Source organism: Sebastes fasciatus, chromosome 14 (assembly GCF_043250625.1).
Source record: "Sebastes fasciatus isolate fSebFas1 chromosome 14, fSebFas1.pri, whole genome shotgun sequence".
NCBI lineage: Eukaryota > Metazoa > Chordata > Actinopteri > Perciformes > Sebastidae > Sebastes > Sebastes fasciatus.
In genome coordinates, this window is record NC_133808.1 from 9,824,788 (window position 1) to 9,832,144 (window position 7,357).

A 7,357-nucleotide genomic window follows, 5' to 3' on the forward strand; every position below is an offset into this window, starting at 1 on the left:
TTTTTTGTCTTTAAATCATTGTGTGTGTTGCAGTTTACTGGGCTAGGATTAGGGTTCTGAGGGGTTGAACCGTTAACCACCAAATCTGAATTTTGCCTATAGGGCACCAAATGGGCTAGAGCCGGCCCTGCTCTAGAGAGAGCCTTTTGTGTTTTTACGTTACCTGAAGGCCACCGTAGTTCTTTCACGCTTGTGAAACTGCGGTTAACGTGAGTCGCAGAGTACAAAACCGTGGTACTGCCAGCCGCCGGCTGACGTCCGTTACTCCTAAAGTAGTGATATTATGGTAATGATGGCCTCTGAGCGTAGCCAAGATTATATTTTTTTTAATCAACATAATAAGAAAATTTTGTTAATTAACGTATGGGGCAAGTCACAAATTGTTGATACTGAACATATCATTAACATGTTCACTGACAACGGACTTCATTGGAGAAATATCTGATCTTGCGATACAGTATTCGCTCGTAGGAGCTAAAGCATTATTAAATGTTTTTCGTTGTCATGTTTAGGCACTTAGTTAAGATTTGGGAAAGATAGCAATCTTGGTTTAATACAGAAAATGTTCGCTGTGACTTGAAGCACAAAGGAGAATGTGTTTACTGTATTAACCTTTAATCAAAACCATGATTTTTCTCTGAACCTTAACCAAAGTGCTTTTGTTGCCTAAACCTAACCACTCACGAGACTTAGGATGTGAACCTCTAGCTCTGGTCCTGCACTTTGTACGGCCATCATCTCAAAATGTTGCCTGTGAACATGTGGACAACAGTCCAGCAGCAATTATGTTTCTCACCACGACGTAATAGGGAAAACAAATTAGTAGTATATGAGCGTAATTTTTAGGGGACAGGGTTTTCTCATCTCATCCCATCTCATGCGATGCTACAAGCCGTCCCACAATGCAGATAAAAAGATAAACCTGCATTGCTGTGCGTCCTCTGCAGGGTAGCAGGGAGGAGATTTTAGCAGAAGGAACCCTGCAGATTCAGGGCAATCAGACAGAGGGTGAATGTTAATGAAAAAGCAAACAGCTCACCACTGCAATTTGTGCAGGAAACCACGTTTGAGCAATTGCCGCGGCTCTGTACTCTTCTCCGTTCGCCCTGCAAACAAGGAACACTTCAGGGAAAATAATTATCTGTCATTTCCAGTGTGAGGGTCAAATGCATTTACATGCAAATGACAACAACTTCCAGTTTTGGAGTCTTGCTAATGAAATGGATAAATGCAAATATGGTGCAGAAAACATTTTTACTGTGATCAAAACTATGCGATCACTGAGAACGTGTTTTGGGAAACTAACGGGCAACTTTGTGCCAAGTTTTGGCTTTTCAGACTGAAAACGATCATGTGAACAAGAGAAGGTTGACTGTGATTTTGTGTTGCCTGTTCAATGAAACAACCTCAATGTAAAACATGGACAAAGTTGGTCTAAAATAACGATGAAACAGTAGATAAGTGAAACAAAATTTCAGCTTTATTTTCCCTCCCTTCAAGTTTGAGTCATTTAGTACGTTCAGTACGAGTCCTCCGCTGCAAATCCACAAAGAGATTTAAGTGTGGATGAACAGATTAGGTTTTTGGGTCTCAGGTCTAAACCCGTCCTTTCCAAGGCCAAAAGGTCAGACCTGACTGAGTGAATTCAGATTTTTGTCCTCAGGGAACATTTTGGTTGTAGGAAATGTGATTTACATAAAATATGGTCAGCAGCTCTCTGTGTGCAGTAATGAAAAATCACTGCAGCGTTCAGGACTGCGCATCAGCCCAACTTGGATCTGTATTAATATCTAAAACTCTGGCTAAGACCTGAAAAAGACTCTGTTTTTAATACTAAAACAAGCCTTTCCAGCAATTGTGCCAATGACAGAAATTGCTGGAATTTAGAAAGCTATGTCAATAGTCTGGCAGTTATACATTCAAAGGTAGACAAATATTATCTGTAAAGAGGGCCTCACTGACAGAATCAACTGTATCGCCTTACAAAATGTGACCTTGGGAGTGAACGGCTGAACGACTGAACAATTCTTCCTAATGTTTAACTGTTAATGTTTAATGCTCGGCTGCAATGTGACTCAAAATGCGCCAAATAAGCATTTATTAAGGGACTGTAAGAAAATGATTGGATGGGGAGTAGGGCTGGGTATCGTTTAAAAAAAATTACGATGCCCGTACCCTTAAAGTGATACCGATACCAATACAGCAATCACCGCTGATAACGCCATCCCCTGACCCCGGCTATATGGGTTGTAGCTGCTGCGATAGTGGGCCAGTCACACGTCGCATTAAATCGAAGAACACTTGTGGTGATTGGCTGTGAGCAAAACCATACAACATTTTTATTCTTGATTGGGGCACAAAACAAATTGATTGCAGGTATCATTTCACTGGAGAAGTTTTGATACCACTTGGTACTCGGTTATTTCGGTCAATACCTTAAAGGTATCGAGTATCGATACCCAGTCCTAGTGGGGATTGGAGGAACCTTATGGTTCACTTTTTAAAAAACAAAAAACTCTACCCAGCATTATTAATATTTTCTCTGGACCCTCCCCTTGAGGAAAAAAAGAATGCTACACCCTCCCCCACCCATTTTAAAATAATATGACACCAATGAAATGATGCTGCTTGTTTTGCCTTTAATCTATAAAGTGCACATGGTGTCCTCCAGTTTAAACCTAAACATGTTAATGGAATAACAATGTTCACATAGCCACAAAATCACACAATTGAAGTAGAGCTAGCATTTGTCAAAATTATGGCAAACATTACTCAAGTAAAGTACGAATACTGTATCTCAAAATTATACTTAAGTACTGCACTTGAGTACTTGAGTACTTCATTTCTTTCCACTACAATCCACTCCACACACACAATCAATCTTTTTGGAATATTTCTACTTTTTTTTATGGGATGAGAAAAAGTGAAAGGCCTTCCCATTCCTTCATCAAACAGAAAATAAATAACCCTCCCACTTTCTGACCCCCTCTGTAATTTTCACACAGTCCCTAAACAGAAAAAAAATAGTTTGATGAAAAACAATAGCTTGTGCTACTTCATAAATTTGGGTTGAAAAACCTCCCTGTTTTTGTCACTTCAGGAGAGATTCATCATGCTCAGCAACAAAATGAGAACGAGTAATGCAAGCGGTACAATAAGCCAACACAATGTGTAGCAAATTAATCAGACTTGGCCCAGGGCACACTCTGGAAAAATGATCTCATTTGACCAGACGGGTCGGGGCTCCTCTCTAATTATATCACCGTACAACACCATGACTCCTCATCTTTGTTGTGGTTATTAGGAAAATAAAAACAGCAACTTCACTGTCAAATATGAAACCAGTGTAAGCACTTCTGAATTCTTAGCGCAAGACTCCTTCAGTGTTTGTTAAGCAACCAATTCATATTTCTTAATTTATGAATTATGCATATTTTCCCTCTTAATAGAAAACAGATGGATGGCAGAATTAACTCGGACCATTTGAGCTCAGATAATGATTTTATGCAAATCAAGACGCATTGAGATGTTTATTTACAAAACTGACAATACAATACTAAGATTACATTGAATCTTAATAACAAAATGTTTGATCCATGAGATGATATTTGGTTTTAATATACATGCTGGAATGATCTTGCATAATTAAAAGTTAAATACCAATGCACATTTTTTAAATTAAAAATCAATAAATACACATTTGAATTCAACAGCACTGTGTGTTTACAGTACATCACACACTTCAGCATGACCTCGTGACCTCGCGGATGAATCAGAGCCTTTAACTCAGTGCTATAGTCTTATCTTCAGTCTGCTTCTGAGCACAGTGCATGCAGCATTATGAGATACATATGAATATAAATGGGACAAAATGCATTCAAGAAAACTTAACAATCCCCGTGACAGCCCACCGGGGTCAACTCCAGCCATGTAAAATAACAATATGTCATATACACACATCTAACCTTTCACCCTGCAAGGATTTTACCGGCAAAGTGCAATGCCTTTAGGGGGGCACCCAGACTTCCAGAACATCCTCTCTGCACAATGTGTTACTTATTGCTTCCCCTTAAGGTGAAGAATAGGAGAATATTTCATACGATAAAGGCAAATGGGTCTATAAATTGCCTGGGGGAAAGCTAGCTTTCCTGATTGCTACTCATCTCACTGTTTCCCAGATGTTTTATGCTCCTCTGACTGGTAATCAATAGCTACACATGCCGCCTCTCAGCCAGCACTGGTCTTTTATAGTATGCCTAAGGAGTAGTTGTCAGTCAATGGCAGCCTTATAAATAGACTGAGGCTGCATGTGGACAGATGGATGCTTTCCCTGTCAATTGTGTAATGCCACAGTCCAAGCAGTCAGCTTTTGTTTTGTTCACAAGAGGCATTTTGTATTTTGGATATTGGAGAATTCTGCTATGTAAGGCACCGTCTGAATAAAACCAGAAATGATAACTTAAATAATGATAAATTAAAAATAAGCTGGTATCACTTAGTCACCCTTATAAAGGTTTATAAATTGTAACTAATGGCTCTATTAAAGGTTCTCTATACGATATCCAGATATATCAGCAAACAACTATTTGCCATGTTAAGATATAGAGGAGTAATGTCTACCTGAGCAGAGAATGAAGTCCCTCTCCCTCTGTGTGTGTTGTAATCTGATCGCCGGGTCAGCAGTGAGTGCCTTTTAGTGCATGTTAGTGCATGTGAGCGTGCTCCACTGGCTAGCTAATGGCCGGCGCTCTGCACTGCGCTCATACGGCGGTTACAGCTGATAACGCCGTCCCGACCGATTTCGAATTTAGCACGTTTAATGAAAAAGGTTATTAACAACACCTACAAGTCTGCAGTTTTAAATGTCAATAAGTTTATGTAAATGTAAGTTAAAGCAGCCATTTTCCACACGGTAAATGGTCTATTGGAACGGGGCTTCCTGATGCACTAAAGAGTTAGTTAAAAAGAGAAATCCAGATTCAAGTTTCAATACTTTATTTCCATTTCAACGTAGCTGATTGGAGTTTGGATTGGTGGAACCAGCATGCTGAAGGAGGGCAAACTTTCACAATGTGGGAACCCAAAAGTTGAAGAATGGAACATAAATGGAGTGGTATGATTGCTATGTTGTTTACAGCTTTCTGTGATTTCTCTTGCTGGAATTGTCTTTCGTTTTTGCAAAGAATACTGAGACATTGTGTTGATTGTGATTATACACTCAAAATAAACTCCATTGCTTACTTACTAAAAGTTGTTCTCTTCCATGCTTATGTGGTAAGGTGCATTTTTTTGTTCCCCTTATAGTGTCTGCAGTTTTTGAACACAGCCCCTTACCTGACTCCTCCTCCACCAACCCACTAATCAGGCCAGGTTATATAAGGCACCTGAGGCCTGTTAAGTCTTCTTGCTTCTGCCTGGCATTGCTGTTGTAGTGTTGGTGTTGCTGCAGGAACATGAAACCGCTGTTTAAAACTGTAGTTTGTCTTTTAAGTCATGTGTTTAATGAGATCTTTGCTTTACTTTATCTTACTTCCCTTACCCTGGCCCATGGTTCCACTTCTTTTGCTGAATAATTCTTTGTGATGCCCCATGGTGGTGAGTAGCGTGACTCAGGATATAGTAATGTTAAGCTGCAGTATTATTAGCCTCAATATGTGTTTCATTTTAGGCTGACCTGAAGTAACACTGCGGCTGTTTTTGTCCCCCATCTATACTCATTGTTTTGTCCCTTTTTAAAATACTTTTGCTTTGATTTGTTTGAGTTAGTTTTGTTCTTTTTGCCCTAGTTTTTTAGTTTGGCTTGAGTAACTGTTCTTTTATACTGCTTTGTTGACTTATTTGAGTATTAGCTTTGACCATTTTGTTAGTTGGCTTGAGTTATTTTTGCCTTTAAACCAACTGGGTGGTTTATTTATTCGGTTTGGTTGTTTAATTCTTTTCGTATTTCTTTCAGAAGCTGAGTGTCACTTTGTTGGGAGGCTAGGCACCCACGGTGAGGTACCTCCACCTACTGCATGGGAGTTAAGAGCACTGGGACACTAATGAACTGCACCATAGTTTTGCTGTGAGGTTTGCTGTGTAAGTGGTAGCACCCCTGCACCCTCCTCGGTGTAGTCTGCCTCAGATTAGTTTTGTTTAGTTTAATTTTGGATTGGCAGCTGTAATATTTTAAGGTCACATTAGATTTTGTATTAGGCCTTTAGATATTGTTACAATATAGAACCATTTTAATAACCCCATATTAGTTTGTGTATTTTGTAATCTGTTATATCATATTTTCTTTCCCTACAGCTCCTGTCCCATCTTATTTAGTGCTTTTTATTTGATTAATTCCAATAAAATATTTAACTTCTTTTGCAACCGTGTCTCTGCCTCATCAGTAATGAATCTGTGCCTTATCCATTTACCAGAAAAGTATTCAAGATTCTGTTTAGTAGTTCCTGGGGTGCAAGTCCCCAGGTGGTGTTGTCAGTCTACATTCAACTTACTGTTGCCACCACTCTTTGCCACACTTAAAACTCATCTACAAAGAACCAGTAAATGTTTACTAGCCATTAATAAAGCATTATAACACCATGTAAATGCCATTTTTAAATGGCACCTTATTAGAAAGCGGTAACAACAAATCATTTACTTTAATGGCGTGTAACCGACACAGTGGAAAACATAAACCCATCTGTCAGCTTTGAAAAATCCTATTCTCTACAGTAGGTGTTTTGTATGGACACCCTCAGTTTCAGACACTGCCGTGATGATTATCCACCAGTGAAAGATACATCAGTAAACCCAGCGAGGCTGCTGTTTGCTTTGAAGAGAACAGAGTACCTAATTACCCTTATTTACAGGACGCTTCTGAGTAAAGCATCATATTATCTCGCTGTGACAGATTCACTTGCCTAATAAAGATGATCATTAGGATTTTCACTTCTCCAGCTATGCCTCGTGGATATTACTGCTTTCTGCTGGCAATCAGATATGCACAAAAATACATCTTTGAAGTAAAGGGCAGAGAACCCTATCGTGAGTTATTATGGATGTGTTGGAGGAATTTATAGAGTGTTATTGACGCCTGCAAACCCGCAGGGATGACACACACACATTAGCACACTAACAAAAATGAATGTACTGTATAATCGCCCTCAGAAAGAACTAAAGAGTGTTTTATTTTTGCCCGGCTGAGCTTGATAACAGTTTCCATCCGCACAGCAAATAAACGTCGCAGGTACATAATGTGGGACGCGATGATGAAAAAGAATGGGCCCTGTTAAGTTACTGTACTGTCTGTCCCCTACAGGCATGCTTATGCTGTATTGATGAGCAAATTAACAGGGTTGGATTTGACTAGAGAAGCTTCTAT

General features: G+C 39.4%; 1 long non-coding RNA gene across 1 annotated transcript; it reads left to right on the plus strand.

The window, feature by feature from the left end:
* The first annotated feature begins 5,427 nt into the window (after nt 1-5,427).
* LOC141782100 (uncharacterized) lies at nt 5,428-6,363 on the plus strand. Its single transcript, XR_012597039.1, has 3 exons — nt 5,428-5,595; nt 5,954-6,078; nt 6,292-6,363. It is a non-coding gene; the product is annotated as an uncharacterized LOC141782100 (long non-coding RNA).
* Nucleotides 6,364-7,357: the final 994 nt, after the last annotated feature.